General features: G+C 41.8%; 1 pseudogene; it reads right to left on the minus strand.

Moving 5' to 3' along the window:
* The window catches only part of LOC131900957 (zinc finger protein 431-like), a 30,716-nt pseudogene extending 18,994 nt beyond the window's left edge, over positions 1–11,722 (minus strand).
* Positions 11,723–14,457: the final 2,735 nt, after the last annotated feature.

Consider the following 14,457-nt stretch of genomic DNA (forward strand, 5'->3'; position numbering starts at 1 on the left):
AATGGTTCCTGATCCTGCTTTCTACCCCAGACCCAGAGCTTTTCTGAATCAGCTGTGATTTGCATTTCAATAGCACGTTTCCTGCTTTCTTCCTGCCCTTCATAGGCAGTTCCCCTTTAGCCTCCTGAACACAATGTGGCTAGCTAGCTTGTACAGTCTAAGGTTATTACTAACTCACACAAAAATTTTCCTAATCTATGCCTGAGGGCCTAAATGAAAGCCTTGCTTGATCAGGCAATTCCTTAACACATTAGTGCTTTACTTTTCTTTTATTCTTATTTCCTTTTCTTTCCTTTCTTTTCTTTTTTTTTCTTTCTTTCTTTTTTTTTTTTTTTTTTTTGTATTTTCAAGACAGATTTTTACTGTGTAGCTCTCCTGGAACTTGCTCTGTAGACCAGACTGTCCTAAAACTCACAGAGATCAACTTGCATCTTTCTCCTGAGCGAGTGCAGGGAAAATAGGTGTGCACCACCACCACCACCCAAGCAGTGTTTTACTTTTCAAATAAGTTGACATATTTGTCATATTGTCCATGTGGCAGAACTATGCTTTTCTCAAGAAGAAACCTGGAACTTCATGGCATGCCAGGATTTAAGGTTGTTTGTGACCCTGTAATGCCTGAATGAGCAGCTTGTTAGAGTCCCATTTTGATTCAGTGTTAGGCCTAGTGGTTTGTTTTAAATAAACAGTGGCTCCTTTGTAATGGTTTGGAACCAAACAAATGTGTATCCTCCTGTCCTAATCTCTAACAGGCCTGACTACAATACACTCTCCTTTGAGGTGGTTTTTTTTTTTTTTTTTTGTCTTTTGAGGCAGTCCTCCCTCAGCTAACTCCTATTTTGTGAGACTTACTATCTCCAAAGAATTAGTAAATCTTTTACATCACCAATTCTACTCTTCTACATTACACGTTAATAGTGACATGCTATCCAACACATGAAATGCCTTTTACAACCTCCACAAAATTAGCTATGAATGGATCTTACACATGAAAGTGAAATGCAAAGTGCTGAACCTCTAAAAGTTACTGGAAGGCACTCTCCATGTTTGACAACCTGCTTTCCATGAGTGCACAAAAAGCATGTCAAAGCTCACTACAAAAACATTTCATTTTTTTGTTTCTGTTTTCTTTGTTTTTTGAGACAGGGCTTCTCTGTGTAGTTTTGATGCCTGACCTGGATCTCACTTTGTAGAGCAGACTGGACTTGAACTCACACAGATCTGCCTGACTCTGTTTCCTAGTGCTGAGATTAAATGCATGGGCCACCCTCGTGCAGCACAAAGATGTTTCTACATGCAGCTCACTGTGCCCAATTCTGTGAAGATACAGCCCACAGTGTAAAATTATTCAGAGGCCTGCCCCAGGGGCCAAGATTCAAGTACCACATGGGACCTCATAGTACAAAGATTCTGCAGGCAGGTTCCCACCCAGATCCAAGGAGGACACATCACACCAGATCTTCCACCTCGCCGCTTCCTCCACTCCATCTGGAGATAGCAGCCCCTCACTCACCATGTCATGGTTTCTCAGCTCAGCCATGCTCTCTGCTCAGCTTCCTGCAGCAGAACTCACAGCACACCACACAAAACTGCTAGAACCAGCTCTTCTTCAAAGCCAAGTCTGAAGCCAGTGGCCTGAAGGACCCTGCACCACTTTTGACTGGCAGGTCACCTGGAGTGCCTGATTGGCTAGTGAGGCCTGAATGACAAGAGCACCTCCCATAGGATTACAGTGGCTTAAAGACACAGCACAATGGTTCCTGACCCTGCCTTCCACCCTAGACAAAGACTTTTTCTAAATGAGCAGAGATGTGCATATTGATAGCACTTGCATCTGGCTCCAATATCAGACCCTGCTATCTTCCTGCACTCCATAGGAACTTCCCCTTCTTCCTCCAGGACACAATGTGGCTAGCTAGCTTGCACAGACCACTAAACTGTGTGGAGTGGAGTGATTCTCTGTTACATAGGAAAAAGAATATCAGGAATATTAACAACTAAAGAGAGATTTAAAGACACATGAGGAGAGTGTTTATTATGTGACTTAATGCTGACATCAGGTGAACTGAAGGTATTTTTTCCTGGTTGTCACAGGGACTTCAGACAACCAGCAAGGAAAAGGAGAAACTGGATCAAAACCAAGAAAATAGGTCCATTGCTTTCGGAGTTTTATTCCAGAAATTCAGAGCAAACAGTTGGCAAATTAATAATATCAAAGAGTAGTCTTCATGGATAATTTAATACATAGAGAACAATTGAGCTAGGAAGAATGTGTTCATGAACACTATTGTTAGCCAGCACATCTTTCTCACTGGGCAGGTGAAGGAAAAAAACAACTGCATTATTCAAAGTTCTCTACCTGAAAATGATAGAACAAATCTCTCCATGTATAAAGAAGTGGATTTATTCAAATGTCTCACAAACTGTGGTTCAGGTAGTGCATCAATGGCAGCTGCCAATGGAAATTTGAAGAATTCATTAGCTGTTTAGTTCATGAGGCTGTGTATCTCCACTGGTCTTCAGTATAAACCACAGGTCTAAGGAAGTGGGCTCTAATGCTGGTAAAGGAATGAACTTGGTAGCCAGAGCTAGGGCAAGCAGGCAAAGGGAAAGCTTTCTCCTCCAGTGTCCTCTATATATGTAGGCTGTCACCAGAAAGTATGAACAAGATTAAAGATGGAGCTTATACTTTGTTTGATTTTTTTTAATGTTTTTGAGACTTGAAAGATAAATGATAGTTTATTGGACACACAACTGTAATCCCAGCTTTTGGAACATAGTAGGATTACCTGAAGGATGAGACTAGCATGATCTATGTAGATTAATTCCAGGAAAGCTACCCAACAAAACTAGCTCAGATATATTGAATAATTCATTAATTATAATTTTAAAAACCGGGCAGATATAATTTAGCTACAGCATTTATTAGGCTTTATGACAAAATGAAAGACAATTCCTTACACAGTCTCAATATTATCCACAAGAAAAACATGAGTCTTTGTTCAAAGACAAGCTGTATGAAACAAAAAGCCTTAAAAACTAAGAAATGAAGTCATCTAACTGCACAATTTTCTACTATAAGAAAAGTAGAGGAAGTAAAATCTCATATGAAAGATTTATTAAGCAAAGAGGTTGATCTATATACTGAGATCATAAAAAAGAAAAAATATGTTCAGACATCACAGAAGTATTTCTAAGGAAGAAAGCAGTTCAGTGGTAGAGCAATGCCTAGCATCAGCCCTGCCTGGGTTTCACTCCAAGATAAAATTGTCTAGAATAATAAATCCAGGATATGCAAAAAATTATAATTCTAAGAGCAAATAAGCTTTTTTAAAAGAAAAACTGAGTAATGATGATTCATTTAGAACTACTTTGTGAAGAAATGGACCACAAAGGTCAAAGAGCAAACAGAAGTCAAGCAGATGTGAATGGAAAAACAAGATTTAATACATATTAATTAAAATGTATGAAAATAAATTTTAAATAAAGATGTGGCCTAGAGGGATAGCTTAACAGTTAAAAGCAGCACCAGGTGTTGTTACATAGGACACAGGTTCCATTATACCTAACCATCTCCTGTAACTCTCTCCTGGCCTCCACAAGTACTCTGCACGGACACCTGGAGGCAAACAGCCATAAAATAAACATAAAACATAAAATAAAATAAACATAAAACATAAACATAAAATAAAATAAAGCTTAAAAATTAATTAATTAATTATCTGCGATGATGTCACAGCCCTGAGACAGACAGCAGGCAGGGCTAGTTGAAATGATCTCCTTCCTGTTGTGCCCAGGTCTCAAGACCCCTAAGCAAGACCACCACAGAGCCATTAACTGACGAAAGCACACAGAGGTTTTTATTAACAAAACAAGCAAGCTTGGTCCACACTCAACATCTGACACAGTCAGCCTGAGCACTCACTGTAAGGGGTTTGTATAAGAAAGGTTTACTTGCACCTTGGAATTGGACAATGTGGCTAGGAGTGCAGCAATTCTTTGAAGTACTGGCTGAACTATAAGCATGGGGTTACTAATGGCTAACAGGATTCAGGGTATCTACAGAGACATAAATTTTTACTCCCTATGTCCTGCTTTTGTTGAACCCAGGATATATACATTCAGATTTATTGTTCCAGTCCTACTTTCTCCTGACTTCAACTTCTGGTCAATTGAGTCCATTATTCACTATATCTTGTTTTGCCAAGTCCAGGATGCATAGATTCATTTTCCCAGCCTTAAAAGTTCAACTTCTAGTCACTTCTAAAACTGCTGGTCAGAAAATACCTTTGGAGGAGGAGAGGGGGAAGTATCTCTTGAGATGGCTACTGATTTTTCCCTTTTTCTTCCAAACCTGCATGCTTGTAAGACATTCTATGAAATCAACTTTCTACATAAATGGAGAGATTCATTCTACACATCCTGATCATGTGGAGAAGCTTGAATAATACAGTTGTGGTTTTTTTTCACCTGTCTATGCACATGTGCTGGCTAACAATGATGCTTATAAATGCATCCTTCATGGCTCCATTACTCTCTAAGTATTAAACTTTCCATGAAGACTATTCTTTATTATTATTTAATTTGCCAAAACTTTGCTCTGAATTTCAGGAATAAAACTCCTTAATCAATGGAGCCACCCTCCAGCTTTCTGATGGGAGAAAGACCTTTTATCTTGTTTGTGGTCTAGTTTCTGCTTTTCTTTGCTGTTTGTCTACAGTCCCTGTGACAACCAGGTAAAAGATACCTTCAGTTCACCTGATGTCAAGGTTAAGTTACACAACAAACATGAGGCTAATTCTCCCACCTGCAAGGGAATTCCATTATTTAATGAGCAATAAGAGTGATCTAGGTGCATTAGACAGGAAACTTTATCAAGAATGTAAAATATTGCCAAGAATAGTAAACTCAAATTGGTAAATACCTTAGCTAACAATTGCTGGTGCCATGGCCCTGAATTTCTGCAACTGCAGGGAAGACTATGGACATTGTTCTGAGCCAATCACATTCTCCCTTGGCTCTGTGGTCCTCTCCCCATACCCCAATAACCATTATCATTTTGCATGACTTTGAAATCCAGAAATTTCAACCTCCACATTCTAAGTACCATGATTACATTCCTGTGCCACCAGCCTGGGTAAGGGGGCCTCAGCTGCATTTAGTGTGGAATTAGAATGAGGAATGAGTAACAAGGGCAGATACAATTAACTATATTCACAAACTACTTATCTCTGTCAGCCTGAGTTTCACCATCTGCAAAATAAGGAAAGAACTGTTCCTAGGACATTGATGAGTTATAACAGACTCAATAGTATAAAAAAATAAAATTTCTCATAGTTGGAACACTGTGGACATTAAGGCAGAAAGGCTACATTTGATGTGACAATTCTTCTGTTACTGGAGATAGGACCAGAACCTGTGTCCTGGTAACAATAACTAGCCAGGCTCAGCCATTCATCCTCAGTAAGCCAATTAAATGACCCAAGTTATCCAGTGAGTGACATGCCCACCTATATTGCTGGCAATCTGGAGGCAAGGTGGAGAGATCTCTCTGATGTCCTAAGATAGCCTAGTCTATAGTGTGAGTTCCATGCCAACCAGGGAGTCATGGTAATATTATTGCTTATAAAAAAGAAAAAAAGAAAAAGGAAAAAAACAAGTTATTAATGAAATTTTTATTTAATATTTTTATTTATTTATTTATTTATTTATTTATTTATTTATTTATTTATTGTTTTTTGAGACAAGGTTTCTCTGTATAGCTTTGTGCCTTTTCCTGGGACACACTCTGTATCCCAGGCTGGCCTCAAACTCACAGAGATTCACCTGTCTCTGCCTCCTGAGTGCTGGGATTAAAGGCGTGCACCACCACTGCCCGTGAACATTTTTATTTTATAATTAACTCCATTTCACATATCAGTCACGGATTCACCTGTCCTCCCTCCTCCCCACTGCAACCCTGCCTCCCAACTCACCCCCCATTCCCACCTCTTCCAAAGCAAGGTCTCCCTCCCCTTGGTAGTCAGCCCAGCCTGGTAGATTCAGTTGAGGCAGGTCCAGTCCCTTATCCCTGAACCAAGGCTGAGCAAAGTGTCCCAGCATAGGCCCTAGGCTCCAAAAAGCCAGCCTATGAACCAAGGACAGGTCCCAGCTCCACTGCCTAGGGGCCTCTCAAACAGTTCAAGTCAATCAACTGTCTCACTTATCCAGAGGTCCTGGTCTAGTTCCTTGGAGGTTCCTCAGGCATTGGTTCACAGTTCCTGTGTTTTCACTAGATTGGCCCTTTGTGCTTTTTTCCAATCATGGTCTCAATATCTCTCACTCATACAGTCAGTCCCTTCTCTCACTTGCTGATTGGACTTCTGGAGCTCCACCTGGGGCTCGGCCGTGAATCTCTGCATCAGATTCCATCAGACAATGGATGAGAGTTCTATCATGACAGCCAGGGTGTTCAGCCATCAAACACCAGAGTAGGTCAGCTCAAGAACTCTCTCAACCATTGCCAGTAGCCTACAGTGAAGATATCTTTGTGGATTTCTGGAGACCTCTCTAGCACTCTGCGGTTTTCCCATTCTCCTGGAAATCTACATTCATCATGGTATCTTCCTCCCCATTCTCCCACTCTGCTCCTGATCCACCTGGGACCTCCCATTCCCCTAAGTTCTCTTTTGCCCAAACCTTGCCCTCCATTACCCCACTCACCCCCAGTTTGCTCATGTAGATCTCATCCATTTCTCTGTCATTGGGCAATCTCTGTGTCTTTCTTAGGGTTCTCTTTACTAGGTAGTCTCCGTGGAGTTGTGAGTTGCAGTCTGGTTATCCTTTGCTTTACATCTAGTATCCACTTATGAGTGAGTACATATGATTTTTGTCTTTTGAGTCTGGGTTACCTTACTCAGGGTGATTTTTTTCTAGTTCCATCTATTTGCCTGCAAATCTCATGAGAAGCTTTTGTAGGGCAAAGGACACAGTCAACACGAGAAAATGACAGCCTACAAAATGGGAAAATATCTTCAAACTCATGAAATCAGACCTCAAAATACCCAAAGGTCCAATTAAAAAATGGGCTATCGAGCTAAACAGAAAATTCTCAACAGAAGAAACTCAAATGGCTGAAAGACATTTAAGGAATTGCTAAACATACTTAGTCATCAGGGAAATAAACGACTATGAGATAACATCTTACACGCGTCAGAATGGCTAAGATCAAAGACACTAAAGACATCTTATGTTGCAGAGGATGTGGAGCAAGAGGAACACTCCTCCACTGTTGGTGGGAATACAAACTTGTACAGCCCCTTTGGAAATCAATATGGAACTTCCTTAGAAAATTGGGAATCAACCTCCTTGAAGACCCAGCTATACCACTCTTGGGCATATACCCAAGAAATGCTCAATCATACCACAAGGACACATGCTCAACTATGTTAATGGCAGCATTATTTGTAATAGCCAGAACCTTGAAACAACATAGATGCCCTTCAACTGAAGAATGGATAAATAAAATGTGGTACATATACACAATGCAGTATTACTCAGCAGAGAAATGCTAATAAAAAATTAAAACACATATTTATTCAAATTGACTAGTTTGGAACAATAAAGAAAATATAAGATAATTAATCTATCCTTGAGGTCCTAAGAGGTTTAGATAGAAGACAAAAGATATGCAAACTAGGTAATCTAATGAAGCCATGTAATTAATTTTTTACATCTTTAAAATCCACCTAAATTCTCATCTAGAGCATACAAGTCTTTTCCCATAATGAGATGCCCAGTGAAATTACAATTTTATGTTTTCCACTGCTTAACAAGTTGTTAGCCAAAGGGAGAGATATAAGTGTATCTTTAGAACATCCTTATTCCTACAAGGAATATAAGTGACAGGGATTGACAAGGTGGGAACAAAGGAGCTTTAAGGCCCTGGTGAGGATCACACAGTTGGAGCTGCAGGATAGTGTCATTGACAGCTACATGTAGTTGTCAAAAACAGGAAAGAGTGAGAGACCTGGAATGCACTAGCTCACGACAGCTGAGTGGATACAGAAAGCACAGTAGGAGACAGCTTGACCTCAGGTGCACCTTAAGTATTCCTCTCTGGTCATTTGATCCTGGGCTTTCACACCCAAAACTCCCTCCCAAACATTTCCTCCATACTCCACAGCTCTTTGTGAATGCCTGATTGCCCCAGGTTTAGAGTGACTTCTGTTTAAGTCTCAGCATCTCCTGACAAGGTGGATGTCATCTGTAGTCACCACAATTCAGGGGCCCAACAGAAAGTTTTATAGGCATCAAGAAAGCAGAATAGGATTCCATTCAGACAAGTCAGTCTTCATGCCTGCTATTTCCTCTTCTCTCCTTACAGGAGACATAAACTCCAGAATGAGTACACCTGACAATTGTCCTTGTGGGCCCACATTGCTCTTCATTTTTTTGCATTGGAGATAAACTCATGTCTCATGGCTTTGGTCCAGCAGTCAGACACTTTTTAAGACTTGTATTGTTGTGGGCTGGATACCATCTGAAATGAGATCTGATGACCTCTTCTGGCATGCAGGCAGAACACTACATACATAATAAAAATAAATAAATCTTTAAAAACGAAAGACTTGTATTGCCAATCACACTCCTGATAATTTTTTTGTACTCTTCCCTCATTTTGTAGAGATTTGGGCTTAGAAACACTTTCAAGTACCATGTCTAAGTTAATTTTGGGTCCTTTCAATACTGAATTTCTTTAGAATAATTAGGGCTGAGTTGAAGATGAAATCAGGATCATCCATCACACCTCAATGCTATAATGACGTTTTCATGGGACTGAATAGATGGTTCAACACCTGAGAGCACTGGCTGCTTATTGACAGGGCCCAACTTTGATGCCCAGCACCCAGAAGACAGCTCACTACTGTCTGTAACTACAAGCACCAGGGATAAGGCACTCTCTTATGACATACTCTGGTATCTGGCATGTTATTGATATACACACTGGGAAAACTTATACATGTCAGGGACAAGGATAGAATCTCTAGATAGTGGAAAAATACAGACCCCCATAAGACAGGGAACTAGATTATCTTAAAGTCAGATTGCCTAGCAACAGGACATTGAGTCAGAGCCCTTGACCCTTTCACCCTCTAAACATCCTACATAAACATCCTGTTAGCTTGCCCCACCTTATGCAGATGACAGCTTCTTGCTCCCCCCACCCTGCAGGAACTGTATAAACCCTCCTGGAGAAAAATAAAGTTGCACATTGATCAGAATCTTGACTTGGTGTATTTCCTTTGTGTCTCCTGTCTCTATATTCCGTCCTTAGGGTGGTCGAGTACCCGTTAAAGCCCTGCAGCCCAGGGCAATTGGCTCCCAATGTGGATAAAACAACCTCTTGAGGATTCAGAATGTCGTCTCCCAGAGGAAAGACCAAGGCCTTGGTGAAGTTGTTGGATCCCCCTGAAATCGCCTGGGTCAGGACGTGATCCCAGAGGAGGGTGGAGATGACGCAGGTAAGAAAGTGACGAGCCATGGGACAGGCAACTTCGTCACAAGATTTATTCCTTTCTGGCCTAAATGAGCCCCTGAAGACACAAGGAACACCTGTTTTGATTATATTATAGAAACATGTTCTTGGTTCCCCCAAGGAGGAACCATAGATGAAAAAAGTTGAGCACACCTCAGAGAATGTTTAGATGATTGCTACAGGACTTTTGGACTAGGGAAGGTTCCCATCACCACATTTTCTTACTGGAAGCTTATTAATGACATTCTTAGGGTCTATAAACATTCCACTGACATACAAGAGCTTATTAATATACGAGAAAAAATCTTAAAAGAAGCCTTTCACTCCCCGTCTACCTGCCCTAAGACCCCCGAGTGCCTTCTTGTCCACCTTGGGTCTGTCCCTCAGATCATGACCTGTGCTCTAAGGAAGAGGGGATGCTCATCAGTTTTAAACCTAACAATCCCCAGGAGTCCGCTCCTGCCCATCTTTATTTCTCTGTTAATAATTTTACCTCTAACTCCCCTCTAGACCCCATCGAGGAGGCTTCCCTAGAGAAAGGGGCGGCCCGTTACCATAATCCAGACTGGCCCCACTGCAAAAATCTCCTTGTAAAACAGGAGTCCTTGTGCCCTTTTATACCACCTCAAAAATCTCCGGCGGTTCCTCCTTCTGCAATGCCCCCTCCCTATGTTTCTCCATCTTACCGTTTTTGAGGGCCCATTCTTGATGGGTTGGCTCCCCCTGTCCCAGATCTCGGCTCACTTTGACAGGCCCTCCAGGCTCACAGGGAACATGTTGAGCTTTTAAGGGAATTGAAAACTTTTGACAAAGAACTTAAAGATCTTGCCCTTGAAGTGGTGGCTCCTGGCCCGCTAAAACCATCTCAAAAATCTATTAAATCAAAAAGTAAGCCCCAGCCTGTCCTGGCATTTCCTGTTACCTGGAGCCAGACCTCTGGAGACTCATCCAAGGCGGCCACCCAGAGCAGCCCCTGAGGGGGTTTGGAAGATCAAAATGAGGAGGGGGAGGAGGAGGAGGAGGAGGAGGAGGAGGAGGAGGAGGAGGAGGAGCCATCATCAGAGGACTCCCCACCAGGACAGACTTATCACAAATTGTCGCGTTCACCTCAACCAGCAAGGACGACGCGACCCCAGACTCTTCTCTAAGCAGTTTATTCAGGAACCTTGAACAATCTTCTGACCCCAGGGAAAGTCATTTTCTTCTTCTCTCTCACTCTCTCTCTCTCACTCTCACAGTCACTCTCACAATCACTGCTCGGGAAAGTCAGCCCACGCCCTTTATAGCCACTGGGCAATCAACCCCGTGGTGCCACGTGGACAATGCCACTAGGGTCAGACATATGCAAGCAAGCCAGATTAGGTCCAGGTGTGCAGAAGCAAGCCAGATCCTAGCCTTAGCCAAATAAGGAGCATCTGCCATCGGGAAGGCAGAAACCAGACGCTGTGCCATCTTTGAGGCACAGCCGTGCACGGCTCTCTACAGCTCCCCCTTTATTGTTTTAAGCAGCAGGCAAGAGCAGAGGTCTAATCTCTGCCAGAATACAACTTGGACATTGTACTGGTGTTAGTCCAGGTGTCATCCACCCAGAGAACACTTGACCCGTCCGATACCCTTTTTTGCAGAGGTGGGAATTAGGGCATCAACCCACATGCAATTAGACTTGCTCTTCTTGGGTTTTGCAATACAGCTAGACCCAAGTGCAGTGCACTAGCCTCGCATCCTGCGCGATCAAGCTTTTAATGCGGCCAGCCAGGCCTGGGGAGACTGTCCAGCTTCTATGGCTGTAAAGGCTTGGATAATCATGGCTGCATTGCGTTGCTGAGAAACCCTTAAACGAACAATGCACCACAGGCACATCAGGGAGACAAGTACCAGTAGGCCTGCCAGGGCACCTAATCCCGCCCACTTCTTTAGAATTGATGTTATGGGCAAAGGGTATAGCCAGGCTTTTATAAGAGCCCAGAGTAGTCAGCTGCTCCCGCTGGCACGCTTGTCAGAATCAGGGCTATCAGGATCAGGCACATCAGCTTCCGGGGTGTCATCCCGTCTCTCCGTCTGAGGGGCCTGTCGCACCAATCATTCAGGTACCCAGATAGGGTCAAGCCGGTCCTGCGGAAAAACACAAACAGAACCTCGTGCCCATGTCAGCACGGGATCAGGGCCATGCCAGCTGCCCGTGAGGATATCTTTCCACTTCACCATGCCCTTCATAGGGCTGTATGGATTAAGACCTCTTATGGTGGTGGAGGATCCTCCCATCAACAAACCCACCGTGCCTGGCTTCAATCGCTGTTAGCTCAGGTTTTTCTGTGTTGCATTGATTTTCCACAGATCTCAGCTGTGGAGGCCTTGTTGTGCTGGTTCTGGCATCCACCATTCTTAGTTTCTTAGCGGCTTTTGGAGCTTTTGAAAACCGCTCAGACTGCCTGCTTTGCAGTCTACTAGGACACTAACTCTGTATCTCAGGCTCTTTCACCACATACATTAAGCTTAGATTCACAATCAACATTTACACCTTTTGAAACTATAGAACTACTTTAGCAAATATATTTCTTATTACTTCTTATATACTTCTTATCTTATTTCTTGTTTAAACTTTCACTTACAACTAACATCTTTACTTCTTACAAGCTTATTACTACATGTCTTAAGACTACCTTAGATACTTCTTGCAAGCTTATATTCTTAAAGGAACTCTATCACATATAACATTAACATCTACTTATCTATGCTTCTTAAGGAAACTGTAGAACTACGTTAGCATATATTTCTTATTCACTTATATTCATCTTATATTCATTCTATCTTCTTACTTATTTCTTTCATCTTATATTCATTCTATCTTTTTACTTAAACTTGCATTTACAACTAGCATCTTCTTACAAGCTTGTTCTTTTATATATCTATTACATTTATATTACTTATACTTATTTACTTACAGTTCTATTTTCACACTTATATTCATAATAACTATTAAGCAAACTCTACAGGGCTACCATTAGCATGTATCTAACTTTGCAAACACTTAAAGATTTCTTAACAGATTTAACAAGACAGAATTTTTACTTCTTACTCTTAATTATTATCACTATTTCTGTTAGATTCTCTTAACTAGACAGGAAGTACGTACATCATTTCTAAAGTTTGGAGTTTATAGTCAGCTTTGTTATAAAGCACTGGGATTTAGTGAGTGTTGTTATAGAATTGATAGTTGTTGCTAGGGGACTGTAACATTCTTGGGATGACACCACACTCCAAAGTTGCCAGTTCTCTCAGCCATTCCGAAACCGGCAGAGATGCACTGTCAGCAGTAGATGGTTTTTAACTAGAGGCTGTCCCTTCACCCAAATTCATAGTAGTTCCCCTAAGTGCTTCAATTCAGACAAACGTTTCTATCACTGAAAAACTTCACTTCACCCTGAGGGTGAAATTACCATATTTAGCTGCTGTAAAGCTCTTTGCCAAATACTGCACAGCTATAAGGTGATATAAAGTATTTTTCTAAAGGAGCGAGTAAAGCCACAAGTGGCACAGCTCCGAACTGTATTTAGTATTTTCACTTTATTAGCTTTAACTCCTGATGTTATTAGCGGCTGTAATATTTAGCATTGATTTCTTATAAGGAACTTTCAGGTGAAGCTTTTTAAGACAAATTTTTCTGAAGTTTGTTTCCCATCTATAAAGCAGTCATTTCTTTTTGAATGCTTGTTTCTTATCCCCTTAATTAGATTTGCAAAGCAATCACTCATTGCAGGCTGTTTGTTCAAGAGGTAAATAATTTTTAATTTCACATAAGTTTCTTCATATCTAAGACAACGTTCAGTGTATAAACTGCTCTCTCTTGCTTTCTTAAGGATTTTAAAGTGGCTTGTTTGCTCTTAAAGGTAGCTTTTGTCATCCAACTACCGTAAAAACTTTGCACAGCTATTAGGATAAATAAGGCATTTTGTTTCATTAGGCCTTCACCTGGCCCAATCCCCCAGTGGGTTGTGTTTGTCTGGGTACTCAAGGACAGAGCTTATGCCAGAGGCAATCACCCCTCAGGGCTACACTCCCTCACCTCATCCGGAGTCAGTTGAAACAAAGCTTAGTTCTGTTCTGCCCTGGCTGGGCTCTTTCCCCAGACAGCGTTCTGACTCAGCAGCACAACTGCTTCAGACACAGTTCGGCTTTACCATTTTCCCAGAAAGGTCCTTATTCTGATAGGAAAGCTTTTCTCAGATTTCTTTTTGCAGCTGTGGACCGATCAACCCGGGACTTGTAGGAAAGTGGACAACTGTGCCGTTCCCACTGGCTTTAGTTTTGTTCATTGGCAATCTTCCCCTGGGTCCTGCACCTTCCTGCCTCAGCTCTGTGCCCCAGGAAGTTTACCACTGTAGGAATCCTAGTATCTCCGAAATGCACTCCAACTCAGAGACACTGGACTCTGGGTTTTTGGTCAGAAGCGAGGATACAATGCTAACAGTTTGCATTGCTTCAGGGGATCTTTGCATTAGGACCATTAGGAGCACCTTTTCATTCTGAACCGCTCACTCAGAAACAAAACCCTTGATGCCTCAGCTCGGCTGTAACTGAAAAGCTTGGCTTTTTTGCTTTTCTCAGGTAAAGTTTCCCTGCCCTTTTGGGCTCTCTGTAGCTCTTTACCCACACTCTCCCAAGCGTTTCCCTCAGGGTACTCCGACCCACTGTCTTTTACTAGCTTGAAGAGACAGAGCTTACAAGAGGTTTTTAGGAACTTGTCCCTGCCTCCTGCATTGCAGGGAGGATTTTTAAAGCTTGAAAGAGAACTTAGAGAGGTTTTGCCATCTTAAGAGGTTTGTTGTTTTCACTTAGAGCTAATCACAGGTGGTCCCTATACTAATCTTCAGGTGATTCTAATTTTTATCCTTCTGAGATGGTGAGTTCTGAAAGGCTTTAGTTTTAAGTTTAAGAGAGCT

This window comes from Peromyscus eremicus, unplaced genomic scaffold (assembly GCF_949786415.1).
Source record: "Peromyscus eremicus unplaced genomic scaffold, PerEre_H2_v1 PerEre#2#chrX_unloc_1, whole genome shotgun sequence".
Classification (NCBI taxonomy): domain Eukaryota; kingdom Metazoa; phylum Chordata; class Mammalia; order Rodentia; family Cricetidae; genus Peromyscus; species Peromyscus eremicus.